Source organism: Amblyomma maculatum, chromosome 11 (assembly GCF_055883805.1).
Source record: "Amblyomma maculatum isolate TAMU_Amacu chromosome 11, ASM5588380v1, whole genome shotgun sequence".
In the NCBI taxonomy this organism is placed as follows: Eukaryota; Metazoa; Arthropoda; class Arachnida; order Ixodida; family Ixodidae; genus Amblyomma; species Amblyomma maculatum.
Window position 1 is genome coordinate 47631873 of NC_139354.1, and position 10126 is coordinate 47641998.

The following is a 10126-nucleotide window of genomic DNA, read 5'->3' on the forward strand; positions in this document are numbered from 1 at the left end:
CTTACGAATGTATGTTTTGAATACTGAATACATCGGCAACATGCTAAATATACATATGCATTTTTCATGGATTGAAATTACGGTTGAAATATATATTAAGAACCAGCATTTTCCGTAAAGATTAAAGTACATATAGAATATAAAGCAAGACAAGAAATGTACTTTAGGTGGATTGTTTGTATATTTATTAAATACATTTTAATTCATTGCCAACATGATAAATATACATATGTATATTTAATATATTCGAAATATTCTCAAAGTAGTGTTTTGAGATATATTATTTTTGACATACAGTCAAACAATACCGGTTTTAACATTATATCGGATATTATAATGGGCAGCGGCGGCGCCGCCAAGTTTGCATGTGTTCTATGGTCGAATAAACTGCTTACTACAATCGTGTCGTATTATATTATTAGTCATAAGAATAAAATACGGTCACTGAAAGCCAACAAAAATGCAGAAATGCAGCGACTAGAACAGCGCGCGCGTACGCGGAGACGCCGACAATGCCGATGCGGCGACAATAAAAAAAAGAAATCGGGACAAAGTGTGTCTAGCCCATTCGTTGGTCAGGTGCGCCGGTGAAGCTAGCCTGCCGCGGAGACAGAGGGGAGGACGGAACCGACGCCCTTTAGACTAACTTAGGGCTTGCGGCTCTTGCTTTCCCCCCTGAGCTACGTCACGCAAAAGAGGCCCACACAGAAGTTGCGTGCAGCGCGTTTCGAAGGTACGAGCAGCGCACGTGCGTTGAAAGTGAGGCCAGGAATGTATACGGTGGTTAGCCCCATCAATTCGGAGAAGTCGAGTGGGGAACGACGGCGACGACATTGCGATCAGCTTCAGTAAGAAGTGACACTAGGGGCAAGAAAAGTGGTGGCCTTCCACGACATCCTTCCGAACGCACTTTTATTCTAGACGCCAACCATTCGTGCACGCATAGTATACGCTTCGTGCTGCGCTTGCTGCCGTGTCCATGGAAATTATGTGCTATTGCCTTCGCTGTAGTGGGATGTAGATTGCGCTTCTGCCAGGAGATGCCTTGTACGGGCTGCGTGCCCAATTGGCGCAGCAATTACGGATGTGGGTCCAAAAATCGTGTTTTCAAGTTTCCGAGAGATGAAGAACAACAGAATGCCGGGATCAGGACGGTATATCGCGAGCCCACCTCGTTGTGTCCCTGCGCTCTAGTTTAAGTTGTTCGAAAATTCTTCAAATTATTGATACTTTTTAAAAGTACGATAAACGTAAGCGTTGTGTTATAAAAAGTATTTACACTAGGAAGCCGGTTAGAATTGCAGGCGGCGAATGCAGCCTTTCAAGAAAACGCCCTTGACAAGTTGCAGTTACTATTTAAACAAAATTTAACTTGTCTCTAAGTTCGCGAACTTCACTTTACTGAGGCCGACATCGTGCGAGAGGCATCCTTCATTGACAAGGTTACAGCAAATACCACTACTGCACCGCTTTCGCATCTACGCCTTCGCCCAGGCCCAATCCCTCTAAAGTTTACACAATGCCCGTCTTGTCTAACAAAAGCGCCTCAAGGGATGCCGCTAGCTGGTTTGTGGCTAGTGGCTATAACTTAATGACAGGTGAAGTGCCTGCTCTTTTTTCTAGCATATTGACCGAAAAAAAACTGTGGATTGATCAGTGGAAGCTTGTTGCTGCTAGGTGATACCAGTCGCGATTTCTTCAACCCACCGAAAGCGGTGGTGACTGTGGGCCTCTTTTCCGTGACGTCACAGGAATAGCACTCAGGCCTCCTCAACTTTTCTAGATGGTGTTGACCGAACGCTTCCTCATACGGAGGAAAAGGGAAGATGTAAGGGGCTGGTAGACACGGCCGTTCTGAGGGAGAGTTTCAGCGCTCCCCCTCGAGACAGCCCGTGGCCTAAGGAACTCGCGTCCTCTGCCTCTGCACGGGGGAGCAGTCCATTCTGAGAGTGCGCTGATCGCGGTGCGCTGCACTTTCCTGCCCTATTTGCTTTGTCCAGGGCCCCGCTTCGCGGCTGCACATGTTTTGTGGCAGGCATGTAGCAGCGTTTGTGCACGTGTCTTTCTAGCGTGGTTCTCCTAGTCTGCCATCATCACTGCCACGATCTAGAGGGCCCTGGAATTTCGGTGACAAACAACGGAGGATCATTCAGGAAGTACCACACGACCGGAGCAGAAGAGGAAGTGAAGGGCACTACCACTAGAAGTTGAGCGGAACATTCTACGTGCGCACAAGGATGACGTAAAAGTACACAACTTCGTTGCGAAAATACTGCCTGACGCAACCGACAGTACTGCCGCGAAACCTTCAAAAATGTATAACAGCCGCCGGCATACGGCCTTATCACTCTGATTCTGGATCGCACATCAGTTCTGTATTCTTTGTTTGTTAATGCCCGATGTCGCGAGTCGCACCTTTATCAGTTCCATTGTAGCACAAGACGCACTGAGATCTGTCTCGAAGATTCCAGCCACTCGTGTGTCTTTCTACCATGTTCCAGCTTGTGCTGGTAGCAGTTTGCGACGTAATCTAGAATGTTCTGAGCAGCCTTTAAATTGAGCGTTGACGAGTGGGACAAACATTCTTGGTTCGTCGATCGACGAGCACGTTTGTTGCTATCGCCGCCGCCGAGTTGCTTAGTTCTTTTTCGGGCGCAAGTCAGCCCAATAAAGAGTTTCTTCAGGGAAATCATCGACTCTTCATTTGTGTCATCGACCTTGTCACCACACACTTGACAATATCAACAATCACCCGCAACGCGCTCAAGATTGAAAACCAAAGCGATGCCAGTGCGATAGACGGCGGCCGGAAAATGGTTCGACACGGGGCCTACAGAGTTAAAAATGGCGCTCTGCCAGTGGTTCCTGAATTCCAGTGCAGCGAACATGCCAATTAGCGGCCCGATTTCAACGGAGAAGCGAGGCACATTGCATACATCGTGCGCTACACTGATTTCCAGCCTGGTGGGGGTTGTGTTCAATGGTTCAAGGAGATGCATAGAATCGCTTACAAACCAGTCGTGGGCGAGGCAGGATTGCTAGATGTCAACGCTATGCAAAAGTGGCTTGCAGAAACACTACCCTGCACCCGAGAAGCATACGCGGAGTAGGGCTTGCACAATGGAGACGGTACTGGGCTCTCTTTCTAGATACTATCGTCAAAGACGCACGCTATTAAAGGCGGTCACTGTAAGGGTGGCAAGCAAAGGAAATTGCGCGCGACCGATTTTCGTGTGTGCGAGATGGACGGCAGCGAAAAATGCCCCGCCTTCGCCATAGGGAAATACGAGAATCCCCGTCGTTATCGTGGTACTTTGAGGACTTCGATTCGCTACCATTATAACGGGAACTCATGATTGACGCGAGAGCTTTTCCGCGAGCGGCTGGTCGAGTTTGATCAGCGGAGGTAGAGCGAAAGCAGGAGGGTGGCATTGATGCTAGACAGTTGTGCTGGACACCAAACAGCTCAGAAGCTCTCACACGTGGAAGTTTTTTGCTCCCAGGTAACACCACTGCCAGCTTGCAGCCTATGGATTACTTGTTTAAAGTCACTGTATCGCCGACGTGTTTTGAGCAGGCTCGCGCTGAACCTCGACATTTCTGTCCGATAACGGCGACTGGCGCAAGACTAGATCTCGTTCCTGATGACAGTGCAGTTCATTTTCGAGCATGGGTAGAAGTAAGCTCCTGCACCATCATGAAGTGACTCAGGAAGGCGGGCTTCACTGGAGATGTCGGGGACGCGGAAGACCCAGACGGTTCTGCCGAGGCAGTCGACTTTGGACCCCAGTGAGCGGTAACGACGGCGACTCATCGCGACTTCAAGAATATTTACATGCCGACGATAGAGTCGCGATAGATGAAGAGATGAAAGACGAGGATATCATCGCAGCAGTCATTGGCGTGCAGAACAGTGACATTAGCGGTGACGATGAACCGAGACCTGTGCAGGTTGCGTATCACCAGGAGGCTTTGAGAACGATCGACTCCCTGTGGGACTGTTTTTGCTAAAAACCTTCCACTGTACTATGTTCAGCATTTGGATGCCCTGCAGAAAGATGTGAGCCAGATTGGCGTGAAACAGACAACACTTACGGGTTACGGGATTCTTCCCGCTGCGAAATAAAAAGGGCAAACTACCTAGTAATCAATAAATTTTTGTTTTCCTAGTTGTTTTGGCGTAACCCGGTTATAACAATTATCGTTTGTAACAATGATATTTCCATAGCACTTCAAAATTGTTGTAATTGAGTTTGAAGATATAATAAAGGTATATTTCAGAAATTCCCACAAAATCTTTCTAAATTTATTTCTAATGCAATCCAGTGATCAGAATATGGAGTGTGCGATTGAATTATACGGTATAATATTTAGACTGGGTTCCAGTTATCTCTTTGAGTGTAAGCGTGGCAACTAAGGATAAAAAATTTGGATACAAAAATCTAGCCCTATCTCAGCTGACATACTAGATTTGGCACATCTGTGAAATATGTTTTATTGGAGGGAGTTACGTTATATAAAGACGTATATTATCAGAGAACGTATCATGCGCTAAATAAACTGTGGAACAGTAAGAAAGATACGTTGGAAAACAAGGAGCAGGCCATGGCCAGTAAGGATGACTTAGGTAACGTATACAAGGGAGTCCACACAGATCTACAAAGTAGCCGTAGCAATGGTAATGACCACACTATTTGGCAGGCGCTCGTGCAGTACAAATAAACGTTACGCTGGACTACAATAAAGACGCAAAGAAGGCTTGGACGCAATGAAAACTGTAAATCAGGGGATGAGGATCAGATTTGATTTTTTTGAGGGTTGGTGAGAGATCGCATATCTAATACTGCCCGCACCCTATACGCCGGGGCTCGGTACATCGAGGGTAGGAATATGTGAGAGGAGCTTAATTATTTCTTTCCCCTCAGGAATGCAGACTTCAGGGACTTGAAACATATTGTGCGGAATAGCTACTCCTTGAGAACCAGAAATTTAAAGCCAGAGTTGGCCCAGGAGAATAAAGCCGCATTATCTATAATAAGAACCGCTGGGCGGCAATAACAGGAAAGAAGTTTCTCGATCACTAAATCAGTAGAGAAAGTGTATACTGAATTCTTATATCAAATCGCTCAACATCAAAGCGTCTACTACTTATTTAGAAACAGTAATATAAAAAAATGCTCAAAATAATTTTAAACTCTGCGAAAAATTATAAATTATCAACGCAGTGCACAAGTGTACAATGCCAACTTTGCAATTTATGTATGACCACAATGTATATAGCATAAGCGGCTTTGTATGCGGGTCAAATCAATAAAACATTGTACCTGTCCCCGCTCATGTCAGTGCATAATGTCTAACAAAACGTTTTCTAAAATACGTACGCTGTAGCTTGTTCGTAAATAAAACATAAGATTAAAGGCACTAGCTGCTACTTCTATGAGGCTCGTTAAGCTTTATTCTTCCTAAAATGGATACAGGGACATTGTCGGCTCAAGACACAGCCCCCAGCACGTCTTGAAAACTTATTATAGATACATTACTACAAAAGCTGGTCTGTTCATGTTATTCGTGTAGAGTCGCAAGCATAATGCGACTCCTCTGCTCTTATCGACCCTCTTGGGCAATACGTTGTCGCTAGAGTTATTGAAAAAATATTAAGTGACAACGCAAAGAAGTAGGGCAGTGCAGATTAATATGACCGAGGCGCTGCGGGTGCGGAGAGTTTCAAATAATATTTGCGGATAAATTTTTAAGTATCTTCAAGTACTTACTATTTCCAGACTGTTTTCCAGCGTACGAATGAGAAGGGAAGAGCGGTTTTCGCTACTGTGGTACAAATTCTTCTCGAATTCGGTTCCATTAAGCTGTTTTGTGCGAAATGAATAAAGACACATTAGAATTTCACTTAATGAACAAACCGATACAAACTGACCGAAAGAGCACTCTGCAACACCCTCAGGATCATTGCTGATAGGGTTTACGATAACCCTACCCTGCCCTTATCCACCCGATAATATATGAATGTTTTGCCCGGTCTCAGAATAATTGCCTGCAACACCGTCTGTCCCTCGTGCGGGAAGCCAGATGCCAATTTAAAGGCAAAAGGTTCTGAAGAAAAGTTACTCCCACTCTTTACAGTGTATGATGACTTTATTAAGTTAAGCGAGTACTTTTATATTTAGTTATAGTTTTCACACAACACAAAATTTTGGTTAGAAGGGGAGCACAATTGGGGACATGAATGGTAGTAGGTGGCGTTTTTGAAGTGTTGTGGTGAAGTGCATACGTAAGTCAAGAAAGTCTAATAAGGTGAGCAGGCAGCTCCATAGATAGTGTAGTGTGGTGAAGGAATGGATGGCTTATGGAGATTCTCGGCGTTTAAAAATGTGCACTTCGCATTTTCACAGAGTTTTTGAATTCAGTAGTCTCGCCTATGGTTGAGAATTACTGGCAAGCACGCACCTCGCCAGCAGCAATATTGTTTTTCTGTGTCCATCGCCATATTTGTATCTTTGACGCCTCGCGAGGCGTTTCCTCTAGAGAGCAGTTTTAACGTGTTGTTTCAGCAACCCTTGAAGGCTTGTTAACTCGCGCACTCTTCTCTCGCTATCTAGGCGCGTGTGTATACTATTCTCGACACGGTAGTGAGTCTGATTAAGCGCAGCGAGATCCATGAACATCGTGGAGTTCGAAAGGAGTTCTGCTGAGGCCTCTTTTCTGTGTAAGCGAACATCATGAGTCTCCCTGATGTATAAGGACGGTGGAGCGATGCTTTACTAGGATGAAGATAGAAGCAAGGTGAAGCGTTAACATTCAAGATGGCAATGTGTTCGGAGTGAACTGCTAAAACACAGGAATCTCGGTTTCTTGGGGAAATCAGAGCATTTTGTCCAATCTCAATCTCATGGCATTATTTGCATCGCAGTATTTTTGACTCTCGGCTGAAGAACTGTCGGGATTGTAATGTCGCGAGCCTGTACTGCATGCTCTCTATCACAGGTGTGTATGATGTGCCTTCACTTGCTTCAGAATAAACTGGTAATTTACAAAGACCGCGTCAATGGCTCCCAGAAGCGAAGGTGCAGTACAAATATTTGTATTTGAGAGTTTAGCTGGAAAGTGGCCTGTCTTCTGAAAGCTGATAGGTAACATCGGAGGATTCCAAGGTTGCCTCATAGTCAATAACAGTGCCAAATTGTGCCAAATAAGTACCAAATAATATTGCAAACCGACTTTGAGAAAGAAAATGGCCTCAACTGAAAATAAAAATAAATGCACCTAAGCAGAATTGACCAGAGGCACGAACCGAAGATTTTCTGTTCCCAAAGTTCCTGGTATTCAAGATTTTTTAGTTCTTGGATACTCGTTTCATATTCCTTGAAAAAGTACACTCTGCACAACTCAAGAAGCGCTCGTTCAGCGCAATGACTTATAAGCATTGTGCGAGCGCGTTAAACTAGATAAAACACAAGAGTTTGGTATTGTGGGAGCGAAGCATATAGATAAAACAATAAACACAAATTAGTACTAGCCAGCATCCATCTAAGTGGCGCTCATACCTAGCTGCACTACTTAGCGATTTAAGTATTACAGTACTTAACCTTTATTGCTTGTTGTTCAAATTATCTTCACTTTTTAGTAATAACAATTGACAAGGAAACAACCATTATTAAATATGCATACCTCTCCATGAGGCAAAATTATCTCGAGGATTTTGAAGGATATTTTAGAGTTCCCTAATATTTTTTCGTTCATATCCTATTTGGGTCCCAAGGGGGTAGGGAGCCTTGTGCACAGAGGACGTAGAAATTTCAGAGTCAAGTGGAAGTTCTGTAGCGTGAAACTGGCAAGTGGTTCGCACTTTTTGAAGGTAGCTGCTTTATTCGCAGACGACTCAGACGTACGGCGCTGGTATTTTGGCCAAACGCTTCTCGTGCAGATACGCAGTGAAACGCAGCAGCCCTATTTATGCTCCATCTAGGAACGCGTGCAGAATAACAACATGACTGCGGGAGTGCATAAGAATACATTTTACAAGATGTTTTTTTTTTTTTTTTTATAAATGAAGCATTGGTTCAGCTGCTAGAGAAGCCATAACAACCAGTGATGAAATATAGATATCCTTGAAGCATGCTTAGTTTATATACATGCCGCGCTGTATGTGATACGTCCTCCAGCACGCACGCACGCACGCACGCACGCACGCACGCACGCACGCACACACACACACACACACACACACACACACACACACACACACACACACACACACACACACACACACACACACACACACACACACACACACACACACACACACACACACACACACACACACACACACACACACACACACACACACACACACACACACACACACACACACACACACACACACACACACACACACACACACACACACACACACACACACACACACACACACACACACACACACACACACACACACACAGATATATGTGTGTGTGTGTGTGTGTGTGTGTGTGTGTTTGTGTGTGTGTGTGTGTGTGTGTGTGTGTGTGTGTGTGTGTGTGTGTGTGTGTGTGTGTGTGTGTGTGTGTGTGTGTGTGTGTGTGTGTGTGTGTGTGTGTGTGTGTGTGTGTGTGTGTGTGTGTGTGTGTGTGTGTGTGTGTGTGTGTGTGTGTGTGTGTGCTGGAAGACGCATAACACAGAGCACTGCACACACAAACAGAAGACATCGACCAGAAATTCATGCTACGTACATAAAACCTCACTTTACTAGACCACACGCGCTGTATTCTCTTACAGGAGGCAGGATTCCTGGGATTAAAATGATTTCTCATCGCAAATACTCGCAATACTGAAATATTCCTCCGCACATTGTAATAAAATGTAAAAACATTTTTGCTCCACAGAAAGCGTACATTTATGACATCGTCTTTGATGAGCGAACTAAATGGAGAGCATACTTTTCAGGGAACAGGATGCTCAGCAGCTCTGTGCATATAATTGGTTTTAATTTAGGCTCTTAAGATCCATTGCCTTTATGCTTTAAAAGCGGATCAAGTGTCATGTAGGCACCTCTTACTGAAAATTGAAAAAGTGAAATGAAAGGAGAGAAACTCACAATGATTGTTTCAGATTCATTTTGTCTTGTTATAATAATGTCTAAGTATTCAGCCATCACACAACTTCTCTGCAAGTCAAGGGTTAAATCATCCTTAACATAAAGTAGTAAGGTACCGTCGTTTTCTCTGCTTTCGATAGCCTTTGGATAGACAAATATTTCTGCAAAGGAAATTGTGTCAATTACTCGCTTATAAGCGGCAAGACCAAGGGTGCACCAAAATATCGAGATTCATTTTTTTGGGAAATAAAAAAATATTATCAGAATATATGTTATGCTCCTTGAGAAAAAACTTTAGTGACGATGCAAACGTAACAATAGCCTAATTTTCATAGTGATGCAAAAATATCCATGCTTCAAGCTTTGACCAAAAATTATTGCTCAGCTGAATTGTTCAATTTTTGGACCATGTACTTCTGCAGTAGCATGAAAACTTCGTCAGTTTAGAAAGAGCGTGAGAACTTGTCCCCAAAGTTTCTGGAATTGAAAACTGTTGTACTCATATTCTTTGAAAGAGTAAAGCTCCCGAAATATAATACTGGTGGTAAAACGCAGACATGCGCGCTTTCCTCCAGATTCCTTAACCTTTTATGTAGCGTTTTGAAAAGCTTTAAAAAATTGTATATAATGCCTGCTTCGTACAAAAAAAACACACATTGGAAATGGTTGTGTTGCACGCGTGTTAAGAAGTGATCTATTAGGTTTACAACTGCCTTATAACCCGCATTTCCCTCTTACTAGCGGTGTTAGGCTTTCGCGTGATATTAACATGTTACCGATATAAGCTTCGCGATGTCTCCAAGAAACCCCAGTGATTACCTTGCCGAAAACAAAATGAAGCAAGCCGAGTTTCCGTAGGGCAGAAGACCTGTGGCACGTCTAGCTGTGTTTCACTGTATCCAAAACTGCCCAAAAGTGATGGGGGAGCGAGTTTCAAATCATGCCGACATTTCTGTGCTTCATTGACGGCCGTATTCTGGCAATGGTCGCTTCGTGTTTCTTCCCATCGCTCATATA